This window comes from Myotis daubentonii, chromosome 2, assembly GCF_963259705.1.
Source record: "Myotis daubentonii chromosome 2, mMyoDau2.1, whole genome shotgun sequence".
NCBI classification, from domain to species: Eukaryota; Metazoa; Chordata; class Mammalia; order Chiroptera; family Vespertilionidae; genus Myotis; species Myotis daubentonii.
Genome location: NC_081841.1, coordinates 168641792 through 168658828, shown reverse-complemented (window position 1 = coordinate 168658828; position 17037 = coordinate 168641792). Strand labels below are relative to the sequence as shown.

Genomic DNA, 17037 nt, shown 5'->3' with positions numbered 1-17037 from the left:
CTGTGAGAGGGCACAGGCCAGGCTGAGGGACCCCCCCCCCCAGTGCACAAATTTTTGTGCACCGGGCCTCTAGTAACTATATAATAAAGCTCTTTTTCCTATTCTCTCTTTTTGTATATAGCAATTACCTTTTTTAAAAAAGAAGCAGTAATTCCTTTTGTTTCCTTATTTAAAATAGTCTATTATTTTTTATTGAATTTATTAGGGTGACATTGCTTTGCAAAACCATACAGGGTTCATAAAATATTTTAATTTTTAAATGGAAAACCATTGGAGGTGGTTTTTCAATTTATATGTAATTGATCTACAACCTTATATTAGTTTCAGGGGTATAACATAATTTAAAATTAGTATGTATTGTGAAAAAAAACACCACAAAAATTTTAAGATTTACTCTCTTAGTAACTTTCATATATAGTGTTAACTATAGCCATCATGCTGTACATTACTACCTCATAACTAATTTTTTTTATTACTGGAGGTTTGTACTTTTTTAAGCCTTTTTTATCCTTTTCACCCACCCACAACCTACCATCCCTGCCAGTCTCTGACAATAACAAATCTCTTCTCAGTACATATGAACTTTTTTTTTTTTCTTTCATGTTGTTTTCCTTTAGATTCCACATATAAATGAGACCAAAAAGTACTTGGCTTTCTCTTTCTGACTTTATTTTACTTAGCATAATGCTCTCAAGGTCCATTCATTTATCACAAATGGCAAGATTTCATTGTTTTTTTATGTCTGAATAATAACTCATTACATATATTATACACATATATAATATATACATGTATATATATCACACACACATATAACATATACATGTACACATATTATACACACACTTAATATATACATAAATGCATATATCATACATTAATAACACATACTTGCATACATGTATTAGATACATAGATACATTATACACATATTATACATACATATATGCATTCACTCACTGATGATGGACACTTAGTTTACCTCCATATCTTGGCTAACGTAGATAATGCTGAAATGCACATGGGTACATTTATCATTTTAAGGTAGTGGTTTTCATTTTCTTCAGATAATTATCCCCAAATAATTATCCAGAAATGGAATTGCTAGATAGCATGGTCATTCTACTTTTTTAAATATATATTTTTTTATTGACTTCAGAGAGGAAAGGAGAGAAACATCAATGATGAGAGAGAATCATTGATTGGCTGTCTTCTGCACGCCCGTCCTTCCCCCTCCCCCCTCCCCCCCTCCCCCCCCCCCCCCACACACACACTGGGGATCAAGCCTGAAACCCGAGCATGTGCCCTTGACCAAAATAAAATCCGGGACTCTTCAGTCTGCAGGCTGAAGCTCTATGCACTGAGCCAAATCAGCTAGGGCGGTAGTTCTATTTTAATTTATTTTTTTTTAGGAACTTCCATACAGTTTTCCATGGTAGATGCACCAATTTACATTCCCACCAACACTTCACAGGGTTCCCTTTTCTTCACATCCTCGCCAACATTTGTTACCATTGTGTTTTGGGTAATAGTCATTATTACAAGTGTGAGATGATATCTCACTGTGATTTTGATTTTCATTTCTGTGGTTATTAGTGATATTGATCATCTTTTCATGTGTAAGTTGGCCATTTATGTGCCTTCTTTGGACAATGTCTATTGAATTACTCTACCCATTCTTTAATTGGCTTAATTGTAGGTGGTTGTTTTTTTGTGTGTGTGTGTGTGTGTGTTTTGTTTTGTTTTGTTTTGTTTTTTTAACCAAAGAACATTTGTTTTTCACTAAGACTTTATCTTAGCACATAATTAAACTGTGTCACTACCTCCCACCCCAGCTTGAAGAAGGGTTAGTAGAGTGAATGTTATAAAGCAGATATGAAGGATTGGAATCAGCATTAACTGACAAAGAAAAACTTCCTTCTAAGTCATCATAACAATGTTTTAGTAAAAAGAGAGAGAGGGGGAGAGAGAGAGAGAGGAGAGAGAGAGAGAGAGAGAGAGAGAGAGAGAGAGAGAGAGAGGAGTTCAGATTGAACAAGACCCTCACATTTCATCTAATACATTCAGTCCTGGCTAAAATGTACCTAAATGGAAACAGGATTACTATAATACAAAATTTCCACTACAGATAGTGTACATACCTGTGTTCCAAGCCGCCCCCACCCCCAACTCCAAAATGCTGCCAACACAACTATTTCCTGGCCTGTTGGGCCTGTCGACAAAGGAGCACATAGATCTACTCTTTAATCCAATCTTTGTTATAAGCCTGGTATGTCTATCAGCTCAGTAAACAAGACAGCTGAGGTCTGCCAGATCATCAATAAAAATCAAACAACTGGATGGTATCATATGTGATAGAGGGGCTGTTGGGATTCATTCTCTTCGGATGTTCTTCATACATTTTACAAACGCCTTCCATGCATTCATTCACTGATTCATAGTCAGCATAAGTTCTGCTGGAAGGCTATACCAGCAAAATGGTGTGAGACACAGCGCCAAACTCTTGCTGCAGGCTGCCACCGACACACCACCACACACAAGCTTAACAACACTGCCAATAGCCAATCCCCGCATGCTTTTTGTTTGTTTGTTTGTTTTTATATTGAGTTGTATGAATCTTTATATATTTTTTGTATATTACTTATTAAGTACATCATTTGCAAATATCTTCTCCCATTTAATAGGTTGCCTGTTTTGTTTTTGTTGATCATTTCTTGGCTGTGCAGAGCTCTTTAGTTTTATGTAAACCCACGAGTTTATTTTGCTTTTATTACCTTTGGTTTTGGTGTCAAGTCCAAAAAAACCATCACCAAAGCCTATGTTAAGGTAATTACTGCCTATGTTCTCCTCTAGGAGTTTTATGGTTTCGGTCTTACATTCAAATATTTGATCCATTTTGCATTTTTGTGCATGGTTTCATTCTTATACATGTGTCTGTATAGTTTTCCCCACACCATTTATTGAAGAGACTGTCCTGTCCCCATTGTATATTCTCAGCTCCTTTGTTGTAAATTAATGTACTGTATATGTATATGTTTATTTCTGGGCTTTCTAGTCTGTTCCATTGATCCGTGCCCTTTTTATATGTGTTGCTTTACCAAGGAAATACTAATAAAATGGGTAAATTAATTTTCAAATCTAGAATTGTGGAAGAAAAACATTGGTATAAAAATTGTTCTTATTGTAAAACTACTGCATATGACCCAATTAATTAGTGTCTGAAATAAAATAAAGCACTGACATACATTTTTCCATTTACAACACTAGGAAACATTTATGCAGAAATCACCCTTGATATCTCAAATATTCCCTTTTGTGTCTGTGTTTTCCTCTGACGGATGTTGGAAAGCAAGATTTATGCAATACAATGGGTTATCACCATTTTCCTATCCTATATTCCTCTTCACTTAAACCAGCAGAAGCATTCAGTTGTGACAGAATATGGTTTATTTCAGCAACAATCATTAACCTGTCCTTTTGGACAGCTGGTGTTATAAATTCAGGGGATTGACAGGAATGGAGACACTAGCACATTTGGAGGTTAGACTTCAGTTAGCTACGGTTTATTAACTGTCATGCACAATAAACCAGGTGGGATGTTGCTTAAAGAAAATACAAGCAATTGAAGAAATTTTTTCTCCTTTAGTAAATAAATTAATCAGGAATCCATAGTATTTAATAATCAGATATTAAATATGTTGATTAGTTATATCAAGTATAATTATATATACATATATAATTACTTATAGTTACATTTTATATATAATTATATTTTACATCTTATGCGCTATTGTATATCCTATAATTGCTATAATACTAAAATACTACTAATAATAATATATTCATATATAGAAAAGTAAACGGTAAACATTCTGAAGGAAATTATAGAACTAATGTGTGCAGAGGCAATAAGTATAAATTATTAGAGATACATTTTCCACAAATGCAATTACATAAAATGTATATTTTAAAGAAATCTTGTCAGTCATTTGGAAAAACTAAGTTAACCATTAGCATCTGATTAAACTTCTATGACTATATGGAAACATTTTTTGTGCACCATCCACAGCTTCAAGACACTCCTTCCCAATACACACACATAAATACATTCTCCTTTCATGTCACATGATAAAGATTTGCTGAAAACTTTCTTTGCCCTACCAGTGGTTCTCAACCTTCTGGCCCTTTAAATACAGTTCCTCATGTTGTGACCTAACCATAAAATTATTTTTGTTGCTACTTCATAACTGTAATGTTGCTACTGTTATAAATCATAATGTAAATATCTGATATACAGGATGGTCTTAGGCGACCCCTGTGAAATGGTCTTCAACCGCCTAAGGGGTCGCGACCCACAGGTTGAGAACCGCTGCTAGACAAATGGGGCTAAATGAAACTAAAGGTTTTTGTATAGTGAGAGAAACTATTAACAAAATGAAAAGGCAATGCACTAAATGGGAGAAGATATTTGCAAATGATAATATTTGATAAGGGGTTAATATCCAAAATATATAAAGAATCCATATCACACAATATAAATAAGTATTTAAATTAAAAACTGGGCAAAGGAATGAATTTTTCCAAAGAAAACATGCAGATGAGTAACATGCTCAACATCACTAACCATCATGGAACTGTAAATCAAAACCACAATGAGATATCACCTCATACCTTTCAAAAGGCTATTTTCAACCCCCTCCCCCCAAAAAAAACAAAAACAAAAATAAAAAACCAGAAGTATAGCTATGTTCTGGAGGAGATAGAACCCTTGTGCACTGTTAGTAGCACTGTTATTTAGTGCAGCCACTGTGTAGAACAGTACAGATGCCCCTCCCCGATCAAGTAAAAATAATATTATCAATTCCACTTCTGTGTATTTATCTGAAGAAAACCAAACACTAATTGGAAAAAATACATACAGGCCTATGTTCATTGCAGAATTATTTACAACTAGTGATCTAGTGCACGGATTCATGCACATTGAAAGGAAATTAACTAGAAGGTGGCCGGCAGGGCGGGACTGGGCGAGATGGAATGGACACACTCTGGAGCCAACCTCCCCTGGTCCCTCCCCGGCATCTGCAGTGTGAGCAGAGTCCCTCCGGCAGGTGGGGTCGCTTGGCCTGGCCTGTGGTGATCAGGCCAAAATCGGTCTCCGACATCCCTGAGTGCAAGAGGGCACTCTGCAAAGTTGCTGTTGTACAGGATGTGGAACACAAACACCAAGTGTGCAGTAAATCAGATTCGGGGCCGACAGAGCCCCAGCAACAACATAACCCATGGCCGAAAGTAGGATCGCGTGGACCTGAGAGGAATCAGGCTCCCTCCTCTCTGGTTTCGGGGTGCATCACCTGAGAATTGCTGCTGCCAAGTCACTGCAGCTTGGCAGCTCCTGCATTGAGTGTCTGCCCCCTGGTGGTCAGTGTGCATCATAGGGACTGGTCAGACAGTCAGACACTTAGCATATTAGCTAGATATAGATATAGATGATGATATAGATAGATATAGATAGATATAGATATAGATATAGATATAGATATAGATATAGATATAGATATAGATATAGATATAGATAGATATAGATATAGATATAGATATAGATATAGATATAGATATAGATATAGATATAGATATAGATATAGATATAGATATAGATATAGATATAGATATAGATAGATAGCTAAGATATACAAGCAACCTAAGTGTCAATTACAGATAAATGGATAAAGAATATAATGGAATATTAATCATATGAAAGAACAAAATCTTGCCATTTACAACAATGCAAATGGACTTAGAGGGTATTATGCTAAGTTAAATAAGTCAGACTGAGAAAGACAAATACTGTATAATTTCACTAAGTGAAATTCAAAAAGCATAACAAATGAACGAATGGCAGAAGCAGAATCATAGGTATAGAGAACAGAGAAGAGGGTGGAGAGAAAGTCAAAATAGGTGAAGGGGATTAAGAGGTATAAACTTTCAGCTATAAAATAAATAAGTCACAGGGATATAATGTACAGTGTCAGGAACATAGCCCATAATATTATAATAACTTTGTATGATGATAGATGGTTACTCGACTTAACATGGTGACCATTTGTAAGGCATTTAAAGGTTGAATCACTATGTTGTATGTCTGAAATAAATGTAATATTCTATATCAACTATACTTAATAAAAAAATCAAACAAAACATACCACATATGTCCTTTCTAAGCAAAAAGTATGCTAATATTTAATCTTTCATGACTTTTACCCACAAGTGTCATGTTCATTCTCTTGTTAAGGCTCCTTTAATTATACATGTAGGAGGAATAACATTTACAAGTATAAGCTATTATTTTTGTATAGGTGTGTGTGTGTGTGTGTGTGTGTGTGCGCCCCGTGTGTTCTTTGCTCGATTTACTTCTCTCTTCTTAGGCAGACCATGCTTTCCCTGCTGGATGAAGGCGCTACCACAGAGTTGCGATGAGAAAGTAAATAACTTATTTACTAGCTTTAATCATTAAAAGAGACTAAGAAGTCTTAAATTTGAAATATACTTGACTAACTATCCTTTTCTACTTTAAAGGTTAGAAAATAGACACTCTGTCTAGACCAGAATTAGAGGAAAATTACTAAAAACAAAATTCTGGTATGTAGAGGAGGGTGAGAATTGAAATTCAGCTCGAGTGTATGAAATTAGAGGAAAACTGGTACCATATTTCCAGGCTTCACGTTTTTTTGAGAGACAGCAAATTCTACACATATTAGAGACAGAACTGCTCATAAATAATCAGGATTAAGCCATTCCACAATGACCCTGTGATCCCAAGCTTGCTAAAATGTTTTCCCACATGGTTTAGAATGGGTGTGGATGGGCACAAGAGTCAGTAAAACTGGAAGGACCTTTTGGGTGGAAAGGGGGAAGCATTAGCAGGGGTGGGCAAACTTTTTGACTCAAGGGCCACAATGGGTTCTTAAACTGGACCGGAGGGCTGGAACAAAAGCATGGATGGAGTGTTTGTGTGAGCTAATATAAATTCAAAGTAAACACCTACACTAATAAAAGAGAAAAATGGTAATTGGCATACGATGCTACCCTTTTCATTGGCTAATCAGGGCGATATGCAAATTAACTGCCAACTAAGATTGGCAGTTAATTGCCAACAAGATGGTGGTTAATTTGCATATGTAGGCACAATGCAGGGAGGCAAAAGGGAAAGCAGGAAGAAGCCCCCTGCCACTGACAGTGATCGGAAACCCAGGGGGGAGCTAAGAGCTGGGGGGCTGCCCCCCAGCCATGATCAGAGAATCAGGCGCCTTTTCCGCCCTGGCCAGTGATAGCAGGAAGTAGGGGTGGAGCCAGCGATGGGAGCTGGGCACGGTCGAAGCTGGCAGTCCCGGAGCTAGGGGTCCCTTGCCTGGGCCTAAAGCAAAGCCCACGATCACAGGGCCACTGCAGCTGCGGGTCCCCGCTGCCTGGGCCGGACGCCTAGGCCAGAGGCGTTAGGACTGGGCAGGGGCGGAGCCTGCAACCGCGGGGAGTTGGGGGTCCCCTGCCCAGGCCTGATGCCTGGGCCAGAGGCCTCAGGCCTGGGTGGGGGGCAGAGCCAGGGATTGGGGGGATATGATGGTCCCCTTGCCCAGGCCTGAAGCCTGGGTCAGAGGCGTCAGGCTTGGGCGGGGGGTGGAGCAAGCGATCAGAGGGAGATGGGGGTCCCCTGCCCAGGCATGATTCCTGGGCCAGAGGCCTCAGGCCTGGGTGGGGGCCAGAGCCAGTGATCGGGGGGAGATGGGGGTCCCCTGTCCAAACCTGACACCTCTGGCGGAGGCGTCAGGCCTGGGCAAGGGGCCAATCAGGCAATCGGGGGGTGATGGGGGTCTACGCCTCTGGCCAAGGCATCAGGCCTGGGCAAGGGGCAGAGCCAGCAATCGGAGGGGTCTGGGGGTCCCCTGCCCAGGCCTGACGCCTGGGCCAGAGGCATCAGTCCTGGGCTGGGGGCAGAACCAGTGATGGGGGGAAATGAGGGTCCCCTGCCCAGGCCTGACGCCTCTGTCAGAGGCGTCAGGCCTGGGCAAGGGGACGATCCTGCGATTGGAGGGTGATGGGGGTCAATGCCTGAGGGCTCCCAGAATGTGAGAGGGGGCAGGCGGGGCTGAGGGACACCCTCCTCCCCACCCAGTGCACGAATTTCGTGCACCGGGCCCCTAGTCATTACATAAAAGGGTACGGTCTTTTTTTTTTTTTTTTAGTTTTATTCATTTCAAACGGGCCGGATCCAGCCCACAGGCCGTAGTTTGCCCACGGCTGCTTTAGGCCCTGGAAATGTTAGACCTCATTAGGGCACACCAAGGTACAATGATAAACCTGAAGTACATCAATCCAAATGGAAGAGTGGCTTTCCCAAGCTGGTATATTCTCTAGTGTTGATAGCTTGTAGGATATAACGATTGGACCTCCTTGTCAATAAAAGGTTTTCTTTGTAAAAGGCAATGTGGGACCATCTGACGATAAATCACTCTATAAGCCCTTGGATATTGGTGCTATGGTAAGAACTGCAGGCCAGAAAGGCAAAGTCAAAACCAGAAAATGTGTTAATCCAAGTCCAAATGAATCCTGACCCCAGGAAGGAATGTGCTTAACACAAGTAGCTTGTCACTAAGTATTTGAAGGTTTAAGAAGAAGTAAAAGCTACAGAAGCCTTGCTGAGAGAAAGCCTTTCCCATTAGCTCATGTAAAATCCCTATTCCCATGGTGGCTGTAGCATTATTAATCCATTTTTTTCCAGGTACTTGGATTCTGAGGACAGTGGGGGACTGAGCTCTACTGGATGGCTTTTAGGGTTTCACCTGTGAGATAACACATCCCTGTGCTCACTTCCACAGGACCCTCCACATGCTTCCATGCCAGGCTCCTTTGTTTCTAATCGTCCCCTAGTCATCCTTCCTTGCCTCTGAACAATGAACCAGACAGTCAACAAACACCTCAGGAGTCTCCCTCAGGCTTCTCTCACTCCAAGTTGATGTTGAGGTGTATGGCTCAGAGCTCTGTCTACTGGGAAGATTCCTCCTCAACATGGGCTTGCGGGGCCTCCTCTAAGTGATGTTTTGAGCAGCAGTGGACCATTTTCCCTTTGTACCATAGCACTGAACAAAGCTATCCATGACCAGGCCTTTCTATTTTTCTTCTTTCAATCATCTGGTCATACATAAAACAGGATCATCGTATGATCTAAGGAAGGGGTTCAGCCTGGCCAGTGTGGTTCAGTGGTTGAGCATTGACCCATGAACCAAGAGGTCACTTGTTTGATTCTCAGTCAGAGTATGTGCCCAGGTTGTAGGCTCAATCCCCAGTCGGGGACATGCAGGAGGCAGCTGATTTATGATATTTCTCTCTCATCACTGTTTCTATCTCTCTATCCTTCTCTCTTCCTCTCTCTCTCAAAATAAAATATTAAAAACATAAAAATAAAGGGGTATAACATAGGCTAACAGCATGGGTTTACAGGCCATATTTTGTAAATTAACTTGTGTCCCCTGGATGATCTCAGGACTAAATATATATGCACAGTTTCATCTGTGTAATGAATTGATTTTTTTTTCAGCCAAGCCTTTTGATTTAACAGGTCTGCCATATCCAGCTCATGATGGGTGGTTCAAGCTACAGAGTTAATTTTTGTCCCATGCTTAGGCATTCAATCTCTACTGGGATTGAGTTTGTCAGGATTTGCTTTTCACATGAGGAATAGTTTCCTGCTGCTCATGGCATGGACTATATTCATACCCATGAACAAATTTATCATAACTATGATTCAGCATTAAGAGAAGTCTAGGCTTGCAAGACACACAGCAAAGCAATCCTACCCATATGGATATATTTAGCCACTTCAGAGCTCCTGAGCCATGTGGTTGAATTGGTAGTGCTACAAATATCATAGCTTGAATCTACTGCAAAATCCTTCCTTATTATGTACCCTATTCCAAACACATTTTCAACATACAAATTGATTATTTGGAGCCATCTTCTCATGTATGATTTATGCAGATCTCAGAATCCAAGAAGTCTGCAAGTGCTGTACCTCTTTCATTGTAGCAACTGTAAGTGCAATATCTTATTCTTTTTCTTGGAAAATGGGATATGAAGAAACTATAAACACTGCCATCTAAAAATCTATAAGGATAGTGGGTCATCAGTCTGGGTGTAATAACACTTCTAATCTTTTTCATGTGACCTGAGTGGCAGGATATAGTATTAGGGCTTCCACTTGAAACTCTTTTATTCTACCGATCTTAGAATAAAAGATTCTTGCAACTATAAGTATGACCATCCCAATTACATACTAAGGTACCAGAGAAATGAATATAGAATGGGTCCTTTTGAGATATCAACTTTGACTGGATTGCCATCTATCTCTGATGCTCCATAAACTTCCATAGTAACAAAGAAAGTGATTAGTGCTTATAAAAGAGTGGAAGAGGATTCATTGTAAATTCTTAGTTCAGAGATTCTAGTATTCCCAATTTTGTTTAAGAATCTAAAATTTGTAGCCATAAGAATATACTACATTATACAAAATGTCAGCATTTCAAAGCTGATGGTGTGTAAATCATGATGGGAAAGAGAATCATCATCAGAAGCTTGATTAATAATCTCCAAGTTAGCCATTACTGTCAAAAACCACTGGAGAATCTTCTAAAACACACACACACACACACACACACACACACACACACACACACACACACACTACAAACACTACTCTAAATGATTGATGAGAACTGGGCGGGGGGGGGGGGTGTTGGGTAGAGAGCCAATGATGCGGGGAGGAGAGGGACATATGTAATACTTTCAACAATAAAAATCTAAAAAAAAAGAACCAAAAAAGATATAACCTTTAAAAATAAAAATAAAATACAGATAATTTCAAGCTTTTATAAAGTTCATATTATGCCACTTGGCTTTTACAAAAACATACAAAGTACCCATTTTTGTTAACTGAAAGCAAGCCAAAGATGATTTTCACTTATACCCAAAGGCTGCTGCTGTGATAATGTAGGTCTTTCATAAAAGTGAAGTGAGTAACAAGAACTTTTGGGAATGGGAGAATACTCCTCACTTTACCTATTTTGTTTTTGTACTTTCACATAGTGGGAGAAACCTGAAATTAATGAGTCATTTTGCAAGCACTGAAAATTGTACTATATTTAGGTCAATACACATACAGTAAAAGTTATATTTTAAATGAAGGCATTACTAAAAATTATACATCTATACCAGTGATTGCGAACCTATGACACACGTGTCAGAGGTGACATGCAAACTCATTATTTTGGTTGATTTTTTTTGTTAAATGGCATTTAATATGTAAAATAAATATAAAAAATATGTCTTTGTTTTACTATGGTTGCAAATATCAAAAAATTTCTATATGTGACACGGCACCAGAGTTAAGTTAGGGTTTTTCAAAATGCTGACACGCTGAGCTCAAAAGTTTCGCCATCACTGATCTATGCTAATAATAGTCTAGGTGGTGTCACACCCTCACATCGTCACAAGATGGCCGAACCAAGATGGTCGTCCCAAGATGGTTGTCACAAGATGGCCATGCGCACAGTGGAGATGGGGGCCGGTGGCCGCTCCACGCCGTGAGGCCTGGGGGTCCTGCAGCTCTGTGCAGCATGGAGGAGGCCAGTTCCAGCATCTCCGCTGCCTCACACGGAGGAGGTGGGTCGCGGCCGGGGAGGGCAGTTGTGGGCGATCAGACCGGCAGGGGCAGTTGTGGGTGATCAGGCTGGCAGGGGAGGGCAGTTGGGAGTGATCAGGCCCACAGGGGAGTGGTTAGAGGTCTATTAGGCTGGCAGGCAGGCAGGCAGGCAGGTGAGGGGTTAGGAGCCAGCGGTCCCAGATTGTGAGTCAGACATCTTCTGAGGGGCCCCAGATTGGAGAGGGTGCAGGCCAGGCCAAGGGACACCCCCTGCTCATCCACGAATTTTGTGCACTGGGCCTCTAGTTTTAATATAATCACCCTCTTATGTTTATCTGTACATGAGAAACCTACAGATGACAAATCTTCATGGGGGTTGTCCTCCATGACTGTACAGAGGTCAGAATTTATATTCTTTAGAGTAGAGATCATAGCTTTGGGGCTCTCAACTGTGCATACTACTACCTCTTACAGGATCAGAATAAAAAGGACTGGCACAATTTTAAGTGCAATGTGAAAGGAAATTATCCCCTAGTAACATTACAGAACTACTGCATTGCTGTATGACTATACCTTATCAGGAAGATTATAGCCAGAAAATTAGAACATACACATATATTAATGGAAAGCAGCTCCATTGTTCTAAAAATGTGTAATATATTTTTCTATATAACAAAAATTGAAGGAATTCACCCAGTTAAACCATAAGAGCAATCACAACAACAACAAAAACAACCTAGAAGCTAAAAACTAATCCAGGGATTTCACAGTGGTACTGAGTTATGAGCTTCTGGCATCTGTAAGCCACTTCAGTTTGGAAAATTAATTTCATGCTTGCCGACTCCTGTAAAACTCCCAACTAAAGGGTCTCATTGAGGTTTGGAATGGTCAAGGGAATGTCAAAACTGTGATTGAAGAAAGCCAGGGAAAAAGCTGTCAGCCAAGGAAAAAGCAATCAACATCACAGCAATGGTCTTTTCTTTCTTTCTTTTAAATTAAATTATGTGTGCTAAATTAGAAAAATATGCTAAATTAGGCATATACAATTAGAAATGTTAGGTGTAAACTTTGGTTTATTAAGAGATGAAAGACTTATTTTTTTCCAGAGAATCAGGCCTTCATTTTGAGTAATAAGCCTTCAAGATATAACTATTTAAAGAAATCATTTAAAAAATAAAAAAGAAATCATTTATTGAAATATGAAACATAACACCGAGAATTATTTAATAAAGGCATATTTCAAGTCTGTAACACTTTTTAAAATTTTCTGGGCCAGGGTTATATGCCAAAATTCTGTAATTATAGATTTTTTTTCTATATAATAAGTTCTGTTATTCTTTCAAATATATCTAGAGGATACAAGAATACCTAGTCCCCTTTGGAATAGCATGAGTTAAAAATTCATATATCTACATAACAAAATAAATGAAAGACTGCAAAAACAATGAAGAGTGGTGAACGTGGAGATATGCCACTCAGATCAGCCACCAAGGGAAGAGGAGATGCCCAGCTGCACAAGTGCAATCCACAGGAAGTCTCCAGTTTCAGCTCCTTCAGGTCCAGCTCAGCTGCAGAGCGCCTCTTGGCCTAAGGTCTCGCCCTTGTGTGCAGAAACAGTGGCAGAGGAGGGCAGCTAACATATCCCCACGGAGCAAGGTAGGGTATAGAGGCCTGGCCATTTCTGGCCCAACCTGGGGCAAGTCTGCGGGGCAGGACCCCTGCAGGGCTCCCTCGTGACAGCTAAGGCTTTGCCAGAACTACATCACTATTTGAGTTCTTCCTCTGCTCAATCCTTCTTCCCCCTCCTTGCCTTCATAGGTGCCATTCCATAATAAATATTTTATATCCCAAATCCACTTTAGTATCTGCTTCTAGTAAATCCAAACTACAATACGAACATTCCCACATGTCAACTTTTAAAGGTTTCCCTATCAGTGGTCGGCAAATTGTGTCTCGGCAAACCGCGGCTCCTGAGCCACATGCGGCTCTTTGCCCCGTGAGTGTGGCTCTTCCACAAAATACTGACTTCTGTGCATGGGCCACGAAGTTTCAATCGTATGTATGTGCGTGCCCGCAAGTGGTATTTTGTGGAAGAGCCACACTCAAGGGGCCAAAAAGCCACATGTGGCTCGCGAGCCACGGTTTGCCAACCATGGCTCTCTAGACCCACATTAAGCTGTGACTGAATATTTCTCCCTAATCGGATGGTCCATGAACACTGTCTTTGAGAAAACAGACTAGAAAAGTGCACATTATTACAAACACTAAAAATTTAAAACGAGGAAACTTCTTGACAGTTGTGGTTTTGTACACAATAGCCACATTCAAGCTATGCCTCATCCAGTTTCATTTCCAAATTTCCACACCGCCTCTCAATAAGCTATTCTGACCTAATACATTATGGGGGTGTTTTGGGATTGATATTTTTTGGTGAATATATTTGTGTATTTTTTTCTGGGCACCAAAAGATCAGAGCTCCTCACAGAACATTACTACTTAAGCGATTCTTCCTGAGATAAACCTATCACTCTCTATTACCCCTTGCTGCCATCTTTTCAATGGCCTGTTATTTTCATACTCAGGAAGAGTTACAAAATTCACTTCAGGTGAATTCACCAGAGGTGAATTTTATAACTCTTTCCCCATCTTGGGCAGTCAGGAGAAAAAACTCCCAAGGCTTCTCATTTTAGCAAAAGTTTACCTCAAGGGGCAATTTCTTAAATTTCACTGAAGTGGGCATTATTCTCCTGGAGGTCATAGAGCTTATTATTTGCTAGGGGCTCCTCTGAGGAGAGCCATTTACACATCTCCATCGAACATCTGCATTTTCTGCCTACAGGAAGCAAATGACTCTACCCATATTCATAACCGCTCATTATACATGAGGCATCCAGGGCCTCTGCTGCTAAGATCCCTGCCCACAGCTTACCATGACTACAGCGTATTTCTCTGATCATCCTGCAGTTTGGGACGTTTGTGCCACTGTTTGAAAGTTCCATTAATTTCTACCTAAAGGTTACCATCACATGTATATCATCCTCTAACCATTTGGCTAAGTACTCTACCTATGGTATTATAATTAATTCATTATGATATATATGCACACAATGAAAACTCAAGATAAAACCATCTCTCACTCCCCAAGTTTGCTGGCTCAGTGTAATTACTCATTGCCCATTTATACCAATGTATGCTCATATTTCAAGAAAGATGTTATGTTAATTTATTTTATTTTTTAATCCTTACCTGAGGATATTTTGCCATATTTTTAGAGAGAGTGGAAGAGAGAGGGAAAGACAGAGGGAAATATTGCTGTGAGAGAAACACACCGATTGGTTACCTCTTGCACGCGCCCAGACCAGGGTCAGGGAGGAGCCTGCAGCCCTAGTACACGCCCTGGACCAGAATTGAACCCCGGATCCTTCAATCCACAGGCCAACGCTCTATCCAGTGTCTCTTAAGACATTTCCATGTATTTAAAGATTTTAAGAAGGTACTTATTTCTGTGCACCAAAACACTTTCCTGTCATCTGTCAAAAACTGTTCCAATAAATATCCAATCAATGAGGTCTACGTTATTAATAGCTTTTTCTGGTGCTACACAGTACATAACAGGCAAAACCTTAAATAGCAGCCTAATAAAACACACAGTTTTTAATTTAAAGCTGTAGCATTTAGTCAATGAGTTGGACAGTGTCCCAAAGAAGGGTCACGTTCAATATATTTCAGCAAAAGGGTGGAATTCATTCTTAACAGTTACTATTCCTTACAAAAAGAGAAGAGCTTTCAAGGCCATTTCTAGAACCAAAATACATGTCGGACAAGAAGCCAATGGCAGACAGAAAATGCATAGATATAAAGGAAGCTTCAGGGCTGTGTAATGAAGGAATTTATCTCTGCTAACGCATAACTGGAGGCAGAAGTTCTGCAGCACATTTTGGCGGGAAGCTTAACCTCCTAAGGGAATAACTCCTGAAGATGTAAAACTCAAAGTGAATTTTAACCAATTATAGATGGAGAAATCTAGAATTGTAATAAAAGCATAATAGGAACACTCATATAAAGAAAGAACATTTCAGATCTCATTAGTGTTGTGCAAGAACACAAAATCAATAAAACCAAACTAAAGCATGAAGAGAATTTTGATGGACCAGAACAACAACAAAGACATCCTTTAGCTAAATGCTTTCCATGAGTGTTGGGAAAGTATAATTACATGTTAATGTCAAATTCCACCCAATCTTTAGTTTTCATGCTCAGATAACCTTTCAGAAAAATACATATACACTATTCATTCCTTGTTATAGGTCTACGAATTTAAACTAATAGTTTTACTTGCTCACAAAATATGGAGTTAAATAAATGTCTGAGTTATTATTACAGGAGAGAAATATAAGCTGATGGATTCCAACTGACTACAATACCTTCTGGAACCAAAAGTGGCCATTTGAGGTAAGAGAAACATTATCTCACCATTAATTCTCTTTTATTGCAGAGCACCCTCTATTTTGAATGGGCTACATTTTGTACCCGTTTCAAAAGCATAAATTAATTTTCTTGTTTTGAATCAGGAAGACTCATTTCAGAGAAGAAGGCCGTTAGCAACAACTGAGGAACATCTAGCAACTTCCAACTAAGATGCCCATGAAGAAACATAGGAAAAAAGTTATGCAACACTTAAAACATAGGACTACGAAACCACAATGAAGAACACCATCAATAGTTCATCCATGTTAACGGGCTCTGAATGATGGGGAAAGCCTTGGTTCAGACCTTGTTATCTCTACCAAGATGAATAATGGTGAACAGAGAGTATTGGAATGTCATTACCTGACTACAGGCATGTTTAAAAATATCTTTCTCTGACAATAAATTTATTATAGAAAATATAGAAAACATATATAAAAATTTTAAAAATTGAAACGTCTCCGAACTCTATTAGCAGGCAATCTGATTCATACCCCATTTAGTCTAATAGTTCATAGCATGTTTTAATTTAATTTGATTCCACTCAAATTAAAATATATTAGAAAGAGTTCAATGTTCTTCTATCATGAAAACCTCCTAGCACTACTTTGCTTTTCAACATGCTCAGTTTACTGCCCCATCCTAGTCCTTGACACATTAAAATTATTAATTACCACAGAGAATGTGCTATTGATGTCCCTCCCACACCCTAGGTCCTTACTGGGCAAATACTAGATATTGTGTGGGTGTTTCATACTTTGAATTTTTGTAGAAGTAAAACTTTGGATATGTAAAGGCCTTTGTATGTACTAAGGTGTGTTTGTAACATGGCACAGGGGAGAGAGGTGAGTGGGATCAGATATCCACATTCTAAAAGACTT

At 39.5% G+C, this 17037-nt stretch overlaps 1 pseudogene; it reads right to left on the bottom strand.

Moving 5' to 3' along the window:
* Positions 1-2191: 2191 nt before the first annotated feature.
* LOC132226757 (enhancer of rudimentary homolog) overlaps positions 2192-17037 on the bottom strand; it is a 33340-nt pseudogene continuing 18494 nt past the window's right edge.